The sequence below is a fragment of the Triticum aestivum genome, chromosome 3B (assembly GCF_018294505.1).
Source record: "Triticum aestivum cultivar Chinese Spring chromosome 3B, IWGSC CS RefSeq v2.1, whole genome shotgun sequence".
Taxonomy (NCBI): domain Eukaryota; kingdom Viridiplantae; phylum Streptophyta; class Magnoliopsida; order Poales; family Poaceae; genus Triticum; species Triticum aestivum.
Window position 1 is genome coordinate 402,384,177 of NC_057801.1, and position 14,037 is coordinate 402,398,213.

Here is a 14,037-nt window from a genome sequence, read left to right on the forward strand (position 1 = left end):
ACTCCGGCAAGCGCACCTCTTCGGAGTGCTGCGCTACCGTCGAGGACGCACCATCGAGCTCCACTGGCAAGCGTAAGAAGGCAATGGCAGCTCCACCTGAGACCAAGAAGGTGTCCGCCAAGGAGGACGGCACTGGTGGTACCTTCACCATTAGCGCCACTCTTGACCCCAAATAGGAAAGCGTGCTCGTTGCTTTCTTGAGGGCGAATGTCGACGTGTTTGCGTGGAAACCGTCTGATATCCCCGGTGTTCCCAGGAAAGTAATTGAGCACCACCTTGCCGTCTATCCTCATGCGCGGCCTGTCAAGCAAAAAGTCAGGAAGCAGGCAGTGGAGCGCCAAGAATTCATCGCAGAAGAAATCAAGAAGTTGGAAGCAGCAGGCCTTGTTAGAGGAGTGCTCCATCCCACGTGGTTGGCCAATCCTGTTGTCGTGCGCAAGGCTAACGGGAAATGGAGGCTTTGTATTGATTTCACCGATGTTAATAAAGCTTGTCCCAAAGACCCATTTCCTTTGCCGCGCATTGACCAGATTGTTGACTCCACAGCCGGATGTGATTTGCTTTCATTTCTTGATGCATACTCAGGATATCATCAGATCTTCATGGCAGAAGAGGATGAAGAGAAAATCGCATTTATCACCCCATGTGGCACGTACTGCTTCGTACGGATGCCTTTCGGTTTGAAGAATGCTGGTTCAACATTCGCAAGGGTAGTCCACCATGCTTTTGAGCCGCAGATGCATAGAAATGTGGAAGCCTACATGGATGACATAGTGGTCAAGAGCAAGATCAGGGCGACCCTAATTCAAGACTTAGACGAGACATTTGCAAATCTGCGCAGGATCAACCTCAAGCTTAACCCCGAGAAGTGCGTGTTTGGTGTCCCCTCCGGCAAGCTTCTCGGGTTCTTCGTGTCACAGCGGGGAATTGAAACCAATCCCGACAAGATCAAGGCCATTGAGCAGATCGAAGCACCAAAGCGCGTCAAGGATGTACGAAGGCTTGCCGGTTGCGTGGCTGCTCTCAGCAGGTTTATCTCTAGATCTGCTGAGCGCACCCTGCCATTTTTCAAAATTTTGAAAAAGGCAGGTCCAGTAAAATGGACTCCGGAAGCGGAGGCTGCGCTGCAGGACTTGAAGAGATACCTGTCCTCCACTCCAACGCTTGTCGCACCTAAGCCGCAAGAGAAGTTGCTGCTGTATATAGCGGCAACCAATCAAGTGGTTAGTGCTGCATTAGTGGCGGAGAGGGAGGCAGATGATGAGCCAGCAACCACGGCAGATCCATCCAGCGACAATCAGGGGGCTTCGCCGACAAGCTCTGGTCCCGACAAACATGGGTTTGCGCAGGAGCATGATAAGATGTCGAAGAGAATGGTGCAGCGCCTAGTTTACTTTGTCAGTTCTCTTCTGCAGGGGGCTAGATCAAGGTACTCTGGTGTGCAGAAGTTGCTTTTCGGCCTCCTCATGGCCTCGAGAAAGCTGCGCCATTACTTCCAAGCACATGAGATCACAGTTGTCACTCGCTTTCTGCTGAAGAGGATACTGCAAAATCCAGAAGCAACAGGCAGGATTGTCGAGTGGGCACTGGAACTGTCAAGCTTTGGCCTCAAGTTTGAGAGCATTTCAACTATCCAAAGCAGAGCATTGGCAGAGTTCATAGCAGAGTGGACGCCAACCCCAGATGAAGAAATTCCAGAGACGAGCATCCCCGTCAAAGAGGCAAGCAAAGAGTGGCTGATGTACTTTGATGGTGCCTTCTTGCTGCAAGGTGCCGGTGCAGGCGTGCTGCTTGTCGCACCCACCGGAGAGCACCTCAAGTACGTAGTCCAGATGCACTTTCCCAAGGAGCAAGCAACCAACAATACTGCAGACTACGAAGGATTGCTTGCCGGTCTCAGAATCGCAGCAGACCTTGGGATCAAGAAGCTCACTGTCAGGGGTGACTCACAGCTTGTCGTCCGACAAGTGAACAAGAACTACCAGAGTCCGTTGATGGAAGCATATGTTGATGAAATGAGGAAGCTAGAAGAGCACTTTGACGGCCTACAAATGGAGCATATCCCAAGAGCTCAGAATGACATTGCTGATGGCCTATCAAAGTGCACCGCACTAAAGTTACCTGTGGAACCAGGGATCTTTGTGCTTAAGTTGACTCAACCATCCGTAACACCATCAACTGGACAAAGCAAGAAGAGGAAGTTGGTTTCTGGTGACTACTTTCCGGCAGAGCTCCCCGAAGCCGCCGCCAAGAAAGTCCCCAAGATCAACACCAAGGAGGCTGAGGGGCAGTCTGCTCCGGCAAGCCTTATGGTTTGTTCCATTGAAGCAGATGCTCCTGACAAGTTTTGCTCCGGGGAACATCAAGCTCCGGCAGGACCGCAAGTCCTTGCCGTGGAAGCGGATGTTCCCGCAGCAGCAGATGTGCCTTTAGTCCTTGTTGTCGAGCCATAAGCTCCAGCATGGGCACAGCAGATTGTCCACTTCCTTCAGACAGGAGAACTTCCCGAAGAGCAAGAAGAAGTGGAAAGAGTAGCCCGGCAGTCAAGTATGTACCAGTTTGTCGATAGCATACTGTACAAAAGAAGACTCAACGGTGTGAAATTGAAGTGTATTCGCCGGGAAGATGGACAAAAGCTGTTGGCAGAGATACATGGAGGCATATGTGGCCACCACATTGGCGCAAGAGCACTTGCCGGCAAAGCTTTCCGGCAAGGTTTCTTTTGGCCGACAGCCCTCCAGGATGCAACTGCACAAGTAACCAAGTGTGAAGCGTGCCAGTTCCACTCCAAACAGATACACCAGCTAGCTCAAGCTCTCCAGACGATCCCTTTATCCTGGCCATTTTCGGTCTGGGGGCTCGATATCCTCGGCCCCTTCCCCCGAGCTGTCGGGGGCTTTGAGTACTTGTACGTCGCAATCGACAAGTTCACAAACTAGCCGGAAGTGTAGCCAGTGAGGAAGGTGACAGCACAGTCAGCAGTCAAGTTCTTCAGGTCAATTGTTTGCCGTTTCGGGATCCCTAACAGGATCATCACCGACAACGGCACGCAATTCATGAGCTGCACCTTCATGCAGTACATCCAAGACCTTGGCGCCAAGGTCTGCTTCGCTTCTGTTGCTCATCCGAGAAGCAATGGTCAAGCAGAGAGGGCAAATGCTGAAGTGCTGCGCGGGCTCAAGACCAGAACTTTCGATAGGCTGCACAAGTGCGGAAGGAACTGGATCGAAGAGCTGCCGGTGGTTCTTTGGTCGATCAGAACGACGCCAAATCGAGCCACTGGCCAGACACCTTTTGCTCTAGTCTATGGAGCAGAGGCAGTTCTCCCCACGGAACTCGTATACGGATCACCTCGAGTGCTCGCTTATGATGAGCTTGAGCAAGAACAGCTGCGACAAGACGACGCGCTGCTCCTTGAGGAAGATCGTCTTCAGGCTGCTGTACGAGCTGCTCGATACCAGCAAGCTTTGCGCCGATATCATAGCCGCAAAGTTAAAGCCAGAAGCTTCGAGGAAGGCGACCTTGTTCTTCGGCACGTTTAGTCCGCCAAGAATTCCAGCAAGTTGACGCCGAAGTGGGAAGGCCCTTATCGGGTGAAACGGGTCACAAGGCCCGGCGTTGTCCGCCTTGAGACCGAAGATGGCATTTCGGTGAGCAACTCCTGGAACATAGAAAATCTTCGTAAGTTTTTCCCGTAGGGCGCGGTTGCCGGAACCCGTTCTGGCAACCACATTTTGTACAAGTCTTGCCGCTGTTGCATGTAATCCTTTGTACAAAGCCGGGCGCAGATCCCGTGCATAAGTAAAACCCCATGTGCTCCACACAACTTGTCCATTTCATGCATTAGTTTCTTTCTTGCATGCGATTATCTGACACTTTGTGCAGCACCTACATGTTGGAAATATGCCCTAGAGGCAATAATAAAAGTATTATTATATTTCAATGTTCATGATAAATGTCTTTTGTTCATGCTATAACTGTATTATCCGGAAATCGTAATACACGTGTGAATACTTAGACCACAATATGTCCCTGGCGAGCCTCTAGTTGACTAGCTCGTTGTGATCAACAGATAGTCATGGTTTCCTGACTATGGACATTGGATGTCGGTGATAACGGGATCACATCATTAGGTGAATGATGTGATGGACAAGACCCAATCCTAAGCATAGCATAAAAGATCGTGTAGTTCGTTTTGCTAGAGCTTTGCCAATGTCAAGTATCTCTTCCTTCGACCATGAGATCGTGTAACTCCCGGATATCGTAAGAGTGCCTTGGGTGTATCAAACGTCCCAACGTAACTGGGTGACTATAAAGGTGCATTACAGGTATCTCCGAAAGTATCTGTTTGGTTGACACGGATCGAGACTGGGATTTGTCACTCCGTATGACGGAGAGGTATCTCTGGGCCCACTCGGTAATGCATCATCATAATGAGCTCAATGTGACCAAGGTGTTGGACACGGGATCATGCATTACGGTGCGAGTAAAGTGACTTGCCGGTAACGAGACTGAACAAGGTATTGGGATACCGACGATCGAGTCTCGGGCAAGTAACGTACCGATTGACAAAGGGAATTGCATACAGGGTTTGATCGAATCCTCGACATCGTGGTTCATCCGATGACAACATCGAGGAGCATGTGGGAGCCATCATGGGTATCCAGATCCCGCTATTGGTTATTGACCTGAGAGCGTCTAGGTCATGTCTGCATGTCTCCCGAACCCGTAGGGTCTACACACTTAAGGTTCGGTGACGCTAGGGTTATTAGGAAGACTAGTATGTGACTACCGAATGTTGTTCGGAGTCCCGGATGGGATCCTGGACGTCACGAGGATCTCCGGAAGGGTCCGGAGGTAAAGATTTATATATGGGAAGTTGTGAAACGGACACCGGGAAGTTTCGGGGTCATACCGGTATTGTACCGGGGCCACCGGAAGGGTTCCGGGGGTCCACCGGGAGGGGCCACCCCTCCCGGGGGGCCACATGGGCTGCGTGGGGCAGGGAGCCAGCCCCTGGTGGGCTGGGTGCACCCCCTCCCTTGGGCCCTTGCGCCTAGGGTTGAGGGGGAACCCTAGAGGGGGCGCCCCCTTGGCTTGGGGGGCAAGCCACCCTCTCCCCCTCTCCCCTTGGCCGCCGCACCCCCTAGATGGGTTCTAGGGGGCCGGCCCCCTTCTCCCTTCCCCCTATAAATAGAGGGGTGAGGGGAGGGCAGCCGCACCACCCTCCAAGGCGCAGCCCTCCCCTCCCCAACACCTCTCCTCCATTGTGTGCTTGGCGAAGCCCTGTAGGAGTACTGCCTCTCCACCATCACCATGCCGTCGTGCTGCCGGTGGAGCTGTCTTCCTCAACCTCTCCTTCCCCCTTTCTGGATCAAGAAGGAGGAGACGTCTCCCGTCCCGTACGTGTGTTGAACGCGGAGGTGCTGTCCGTTCAGCACTTGGTCATCGGTGATTCGAATCACGTTCAAGTACGACTCCATCATCACCTTGCAAGCTACCGCACGCGATCTACAAGTGGTATGTAGATGCAAACTCACTCCCTCGACTCGTTGCTTAGATGAACTCATAGATGGATCTTGGTGAAACCGTAGGAAATTTTTTAATTTTCTGCAACGTTCCCCAACAGTGGCATCATGAGCTAGGTCTATGCGTAGTTCTCTTTGCACGAGTAGAACACAATTTTGTTGTGGGCGTGGATTTTGTCATCTTACTTGCCACTACTAGTCTTTTGTTGCTCAACGGTATTGTGGGATGAAGCGGCCCGGACCAACCTTACACGTACGCTTACGTGAGACCGGTTCCACCGACTGACATGCACTAGTTGCATAAGGTGGCTGGCGGGTGTCTGTCTCTCCCACTTTAGTTGGAGCGGAATCGATGAACAGGGCCCTTATGAAGGGTAAATAGAAGTTGACAAAATCACGTTGTGGTGATTCGTAGGTAAGAAAACGTTCTTGCTAGAACCTAATTGCAGCCATGTAAAAGATGCAACAACAATTAGAGGACGTCTAACTTGTTTTTGCAGCGATTGATCATGTGATGTGATATGGCCAGAAGTTGTGATGAATGATGAATTGTGATGTATGAGATCATGTTCTTTGTAATAGGAATCACGACTTGCATGTCGATGAGTATGACAACCGGCAGGAGCCATAGGAGTTGTCTTTATTTTTGTATGACCTGCGTGTCATTGAATAACGTCATGTAAACTACTTTACTTTATTGCTAAACGTTAGTCATAGAAGTAGAAGTAGTCGTTGGCGTGACAACTTCATGAAGACACGATGATGGAGATCATGATGATGGAGATCATGGTGTCAAGCCGGTGACAAGATGATCATGGAGCCCCGAAGATGAAGATCAATGGAGCTATATGATATTGGCCATATCATGTCACAACGATATAATTGCATGTGATGTTTATTATGTTTATGCATCTTGTTTACTTAGGACGACGGTAGTAAATAAGATGATCCCTTACAAAAATTTCAAGAAGTGTTCTCCCCTAACTGTGCACCGTTGCTACAGTTCGTCGCTTCTAAGCACCACGTGATGATCGGGTGTGATGGATTCTTACGTTCACATACAACGGGTGTAAGACAGTTTTACACAGCGAAAACACTTAGGGTTAACTTGACGAGCCTAGCATGTGCAGACATGGCCTCGGAACACGGAGACCGAAAGGTCGAACACGAATCGTATGGAAGATACGATCAACATGAGAATGTTCACCGACGATGACTAGTCCGTCTCACGTGATGATCGGACACGGGCTAGTCGACTCGGATCATGTAACACTTAGATGACTAGAGGGATGTCTAATCTAAGTGGGAGTTCATAATTTGATTAGAAATTTATTATCATGAACTTAGTCTAAAACCTTTGCAAATATGTCTTGTAGATCAATGGCCAACGCTAATGTCAACATGAACTTCAACGCGTTCCTAGAGAAAACCAAGCTGAAAGATGATGGCAGCAACTATACGGACTGGGTCCGGAACCTGAGGATCATCCTCATAGCTGCCAGGAAACAATATGTCCTAGAAGGACCGCTAGGTGACGCTCCCGTCCCAGAGAACCAAGACATTATGAATTCTTGGCAGTCTCGTGCTGATGATTACTCCCTCGTTCAGTGTGGCATGCTTTACAGCTTAGAACCGGGGCTCCAAAAGTGTTTTGAGCACCACGGAGCATATGAGATGTTCGAAGAGCTGAAACTAGTTTTTCAAGCTCATGCCCGGGTCGAGAGATATGATGTCTCCGACAAGTTCTACAGTTGTAAGATGGAGGAAAACAGTTCTGTCAGTGAGCACATCCTGAAGATGTCTGGGTTGCACAACCGTATGACCCAGCTGAACATTAACCTCCCAGATGAGGCGGTCATTGATAGAATCCTCCAGTCGCTCCCACCAAGCTACAAGAGCTTTGTGATGAACTACAACATGCAGGGGATGGAAAAGACCATTCCTGAAGTGTTCTCGATGCTGAAGTCAGCAGAGGCTGAAATCAAGAAAGAACATCAAGTGTTGATGGTCAATAAGACCACTAAGTTCAAGAAGGGCAAGGGTAAGAAGAACTTCAAGAAGGACGGCAAGGAGGTTGCCGCGCCTGGTAAGCCAGTTACCGGGAAGAAGTCAAAGAATGGACCCAAGCCTGAGACTGAGTGCTTTTATTGCAAGGGGAAGGGTCACTGGAAGCGGAACTGCCCCAAATACTTAGCGGATAAGAAGGCCGGCAACACCAAAGGTATATTTGATATACATGTGATTGATGTGTACCTTACCAGTACTCGTAGTAACTCCTGGGTATTTGATACCGGTGCCGTTGCTCATATTTGTAACTCACAGCAGGAGCTGCGGAATAAACGGAGACTGGCGAAGGACGAGGTGACTATGCGCGTCGGGAATGGTTCCAGAGTCGATGTGATCGCCGTCGGCACGCTGCCTCTACATTTACCTACGGGATTAGTTTTGAACCTTAATAATTGTTATTTAGTGCCGAGTTTGAGCATGAACATTGTATCTGGATCTCGTTTAATACGAGATGGCTACTCATTTAAGTCTGAGAATAATGGTTGTTCGATTTATATGAGAGATCTGTTTTATGGTCATGCTCCGATGGTCAATGGTTTATTCTTAATGAATCTCGAGCGTAATATTACACATGTTCATAGTGTAGATGCCAAAAGATTTAAAGTTGATAACGATAGTCCCACATACTTGTGGCACTGCCGCCTTGGTCATATTGGTGTCAAGCGCATGAAGAAGCTCCATGCCGATGGACTATTAGAGTCTCTTGATTATGAATCGTTTGACACGTGCGAACCATGCCTCTTGGGCAAAATGACCAAGACTCCGTTCTCCGGAACAATGGAGCGAGCAACCAACTTGTTGGAAATCATACATACCGATGTGTGCGGTCCAATGAGTGTTGAGGCTCGCGGAGGATATCGTTATGTTCTCACTCTCACTGATGACTTGAGTAGATATGGGTATGTCTACTTAATGAAACACAAGTCTGAGACCTTTGAAAAGTTCAAGGAATTTCAGAATGAGGTAGAGAATCAACGTGACCGAAAGATAAAATTCTTACGATCAGATCGTGGAGGAGAATACTTAAGTCATGAATTTGGTACACACTTAAGGAAATGTGGAATCGTTTCACAACTCACGCCGCCTGGAACACCTCAGCGAAACGGTGTGTCCGAACGTCGTAATCGCACCCTATTGGATATGGTGCGGTCTATGATGTCTCTTACTGACTTACCGCTATCATTTTGGGGATACGCTCTAGAGACAGCTACATTCACTTTAAATAGGGCACCTTCTAAATCCGTTGAGACGACACCGTATGAATTATGGTTTGGAAAGAAACCTAAGCTGTCGTTTCTAAAAGTTTGGGGATGCGATGCTTATGTCAAGAAACTTCAACCTGAAAAGCTCGAACCCAAGTCGGAAAAATGCGTATTCATAGGATACCCTAAGGAAACTGTCGGGTATACCTTCTACTTAAGATCCGAAGGCAAGATCTTTGTTGCCAAGAACGGATGCTTTCTGGAAAAAGAGTTTCTCTCGAAAGAAGTAAGTGGGAGGAAAGTAGAACTCGATGAAGTACTACCTCTTGAACGGGAAAGTGGCGCAGCGCAGGAAACCGTTCCTGTGATGCCCACACCAACTGAAGAGGAAAACAATGATGATGATCAAGGTACTTCGGATCAAGTTACTGCTGAACTTCGTAGGTCCACAAGGACACGTTCCGCACCAGAGTGGTACGGCAACCCTGTCCTGGAAATCATGTTGTTAGACAACAATGAACCTTCGAACTATGAAGAAGCGACGGCGGGCCCGGATTCCAACAAATGGCTTGAAGCCATGAAATCCGAGATAGAATCCATGTATGAAAACAAAGTATGGACTTTGACAGACTTGCCCGATGATCGGCGAGCGATAGAAAACAAATGGATTTTTAAGAAGAAGACGGACGCGGATGGAAATGTTACCATCTATAAGGCTCGACTTGTCGCTAAGGGTTATCGACAAGTTCAAGGGATTGACTACGACGAGACTTTCTTTCCCGTAGCGAAGCTGAAGTCCGTCCGAATCATGTTAGCAATTGCCGCATACTATGATTATGAGATATGGCAGATGGACGTCAAAACGGCATTCCTTAACGGACATCTTAAGGAAGAGCTGTATATGATGCAGCCGGAAGGTTTTGTCGATCCTCGGAACGCTAACAAAGTATGCAAGCTCCAGCGATCCATTTATGGACTGGTGCAAGCATCTTGGAGTTGGAACATTCGCTTTGATGAGATGATCAAAGCGTTTGGGTTTATGCAGACTTATGGAGAAGCCTGCGTTTACAAGAAAATGAGTGGGAGCTCTGTAGCATTTCTCATATTATATGTAGATGACATACTCTTGATGGGAAATAATATAGAATTTCTGGACAACATTAAGGCCTACTTGAATAAGTGTTTTTCAATGAAGGACCTTGGAGAAGCTGCTTACATATTAGGCATCAAGATCTATAGAGATAGATCGAGACGCCTCATAGGTCTTTCACAAAGCACATACCTTGATAAGATTTTGAAGAGGTTCAAAATGGATCAGTCCAAGAAGGGGTTCTTGCCTATGTTACAAGGTGTGAGACTGAGCTCGGCTCAGTCACCGACCACGGCAAAAGATAAAGAAGAGATGAGTGTCATCCCCTATGCTTCAGCCATAGGATTTATTATGTATCCCATGCTGTGTACCAGACCCGATGTAAACCTTGCCGTAAGTTTGGTAGCAAGATACCGAAGTAATCCCGGCAAGGAACACTGGAAAGCGGTCAAGAATATCCTGAAGTACCTGAAAAGGACGAAGGACATGTTTCTCGTTTATGGAGGAGACGAAGAGCTCGTCGTAAAGGGTTACATCGACGCTAGCTTCGACTCAGATCTGGATGACTCTAAGTCACAAACCGGATACGTGTATATGTTGAATGGTGGAGCAGTAAGCTGGTGCAGCTGCAAGCAGAGCGTCGTGGTGGGATCTACGTGTGAAGCGGAGTACATGGCAGCCTCGGAGGCAGCGCATGAAGCGATTTGGGTGAAGGAGTTCATCACCGACCTAGGAGTCATACCCAATGCGTCGGGGCCGATCAAACTCTTCTGTGACAACACTGGAGCTATTGCCCTCGCCAAGGAGCCCAGGTTTCACAAGAAGACCAGGCACATCAAGCGTTGTTTCAACTCCATCCGTGAAAATGTTCAAGATGGAGACATAGAGATTTGCAAAGTGCACACGGATCTGAATGTCGCAGATCCGCTGACTAAACCTCTCTCGCGTGCAAAACATGATCAACACCAGAACTCTATGGGTGTTCGATTCATCACAATGTAACTAGATTAGTGACTCTAGTGCAAGTGTGAGACTGTTGGAAATATGCCCTAGAGGCAATAATAAAAGTATTATTATATTTCAATGTTCATGATAAATGTCTTTTGTTCATGCTATAACTGTATTATCCGGAAATCGTAATACATGTGTGAATACTTAGACCACAATATGTCCCTGGTGAGCCTCTAGTTGACTAGCTCGTTGTGATCAACAGATAGTCATGGTTTCCTGACTATGGACATTGGATGTCGTTGATAACGGGATCACATCATTAGGAGAATGATGTGATGGACAAGACCCAATCCTAAGCATAGCATAAAAGATCGTGTAGTTCGTTTTGCTAGAGCTTTGCCAATGTCAAGTATCTCTTCCTTCGACCATGAGATCGTGTAACTCCCGGATATCGTAAGAGTGCCTTGGGTGTATCAAACGTCACAACGTAACTGGGTGACTATAAAGGTGCATTACAGGTATCTCCGAAAGTATCTGTTGGGTTGACACGGATCGAGACTGGGATTTGTCACTCCGTATGACGGAGAGGTATCTCTGGGCCCACTCGGTAACGCATCATCATAATGAGCTCAATGTGACCAAGGTGTTGGACACGGGATCATGCATTACGGTACGAGTAAAGTGACTTGCCGGTAACGAGACTGAACAAGGTATTGGGATACCGACGATCGAGTCTCGGGCAAGTAACGTACCGATTGACAAAGGGAATTGCATACAGGGTTTGATCGAATCCTCGACATCGTGGTTCATCCGATGACAACATCGAGGAGCATGTGGGAGCCATCATGGGTATCCAGATCCCGCTGTTGGTTATTGACCTGAGAGCGTCTAGGTCATGTCTGCATGTCTCCCGAACCCGTAGGGTCTACACACTTAAGGTTCGGTGACGCTAGGGTTATTAGGAAGACTAGTATGTGACTACCGAATGTTGTTCGGAGTCCCGGATGGGATCCTGAACGTCACGAGGAGCTCCGGAAGGGTCCGGAGGTAAAGATTTATATATGGGAAGTTGTCAAATGGACACCGGGAAGTTTCGGGGTCATACCGGTATTGTACCGGGGCCACCGGAAGGGTTCCGGGGGTCCACCGGGAGGGGCCACCCCTCCCGGGGGGCCACATGGGCTGCGTGGGGCAGGGAGCCAGCCCCTGGTGGGCTGGGCGCACCCCCTCCCTTGGGCCCTTGCGCCTAGGGTTGAGGGGGAACCCTAGAGGGGGCGCCCCCTTGGCTTGGGGGGCAAGCCACCCTCTCCCCCTCTCCCCTTGGCCGCCGCACCCCCCTAGATGGGTTCTAGGGGGCCGGCCCCCTTCTCCCTTCCCCCTATAAATAGAGGGGTGAGGGGAGGGCAGCCGCACCACCCTCCAAGGCGCAGCCCTCCCCTCCCCAACACCTCTCCTCCTCCGTTGTGTGCTTGACGAAGCCCTGTCGGAGTACTGCCTCTCCACCATCACCACGCCGTCGTGCTGCCGGTGGAGTTGTCTTCCTCAACCTCTCCTTCCCCCTTGCTGGATCAAGAAGGAGGAGACGTCTCCCGTCCCGTACGTGTGTTGAACGCGGAGGTGCTGTCCGTTCAGCACTTGGTCATCGGTGATTCGAATCACGTTCGAGTACGACTCCATCATCACCTTGCAAGCTTCCGCACGCGATCTACAAGTGGTATGTAGATGCAAACTCACTCCCTCGACTCGTTGCTTAGATGAACTCATAGATGGATCTTGGTGAAACCGTAGGAAAAATTTTAATTTTCTGCAACGTTCCCCAACACTACATCCGGTAAGCACTAACGAGCCGAAGGGCTCCATATCATTATTTTCTCTTCTTTCTTCTTTTCAACAAAGGAAAAGAAGGTTCCCCCGCACACATGTTTGCCGGGGGGGGAGAGAAGATTGTGGTATGGACCAGGCGTCGTTCAAGCGAAGTCCTGCCTTGCTGGGAAGCAAACGACAGAAAAGCTAAGTTGCCAAAGTTTGAGCAATCACTTTTTAAATTTTTGAGTTATCTTCCTCGAACGACCCTGCTTTGTATGGAAAACCTGTGCGCGAAGGAACCAACTCGTGGCTAGTTGCGCCCTTACTTTGTTTCAAGTCCGCTCAACAGCTTAAGCGTGCTGCATCTAGTCGCGACAAGGTTTCTTGTCGGAAGCAGCGCCGCCAGCAGGCTGCTGAAGTTCCGCACTCAGCGCTCGCGGCTCGGGCGCCTGCGCCGACAAGTTCCCTAGAAGCGTAGGGTAAAAACATACAAAGGAAGGAATCTAGTAGAGAAATAACATAGCAATTGATAATAGAAATAGAGTTATATTACAAGATAACTTGTCGCAGCTCTAACAGACTGTTTTCATAACATGATTAGCAGCGACAAGGGAAAAGAAGAAATGGGCGGCCTAGTCTACGCGTCCGCCCTCGACCCTCTTGATCTCGCTCACCTTGTCCACAATGGGTGCGACAAGGGCCTTGAGTGCATCCAGATCAGTGTCAGGCGGCAAGGACCTGAGGACGTTGGTGAAGCTGAGGCCTGGATTGCGGAAGGCTACCTTCATCAGCACCTTCTAGAGAACCCCGGCGCAGATTTTGCAAGACTCATCGGCCAGCTGCTTTGGGATCCTCTCCCGGAGCCGCTGGAGTGCCGTCGCCACGCCCTTGAAGAACAGGCTGAGCTTGGCGCTGGGTTGAAGACTCTTGTCGGAAGGATACCCAAAGTCCTCCATCCCCAGCTGCGCCAGCTCCTCGTTGATGACTGCGGCAATGTTCACCAGACCCTCAGTCCAGTGCTCCATAGTGTCTCTGAATGAGTTCTGGGTAACTGCAATGCTCTCCAACAGTGCCGCGTCAGCCTTGACCTTCTCCGACAAGGTCTTCTCCCGCTCCTTGGCGGCCTCCAGCGTCTGCGTCAGCGTGGCCAGCTTCAGCTCCAGGTCTGCTTTGGAATCCTTGGCGGCGCTGAGCTCCTTGCCCCTCTCAGCGAGAAGACCTTGTAGCTCACCGTGGGCGGCAGCATCCTTCTCACGCTCACGCTTGAGCGCGGCAAGCTCCTCGCCGCTCTTCCCAATGTTGGCCTCCAGCTGCGCCACCTTCTCCTCCAGCTCTTTCTTGGCGGCCTCTGCAATTGCCGCAGCGTCCTTTGCCTCCTTGAGCGCCCCGCCAA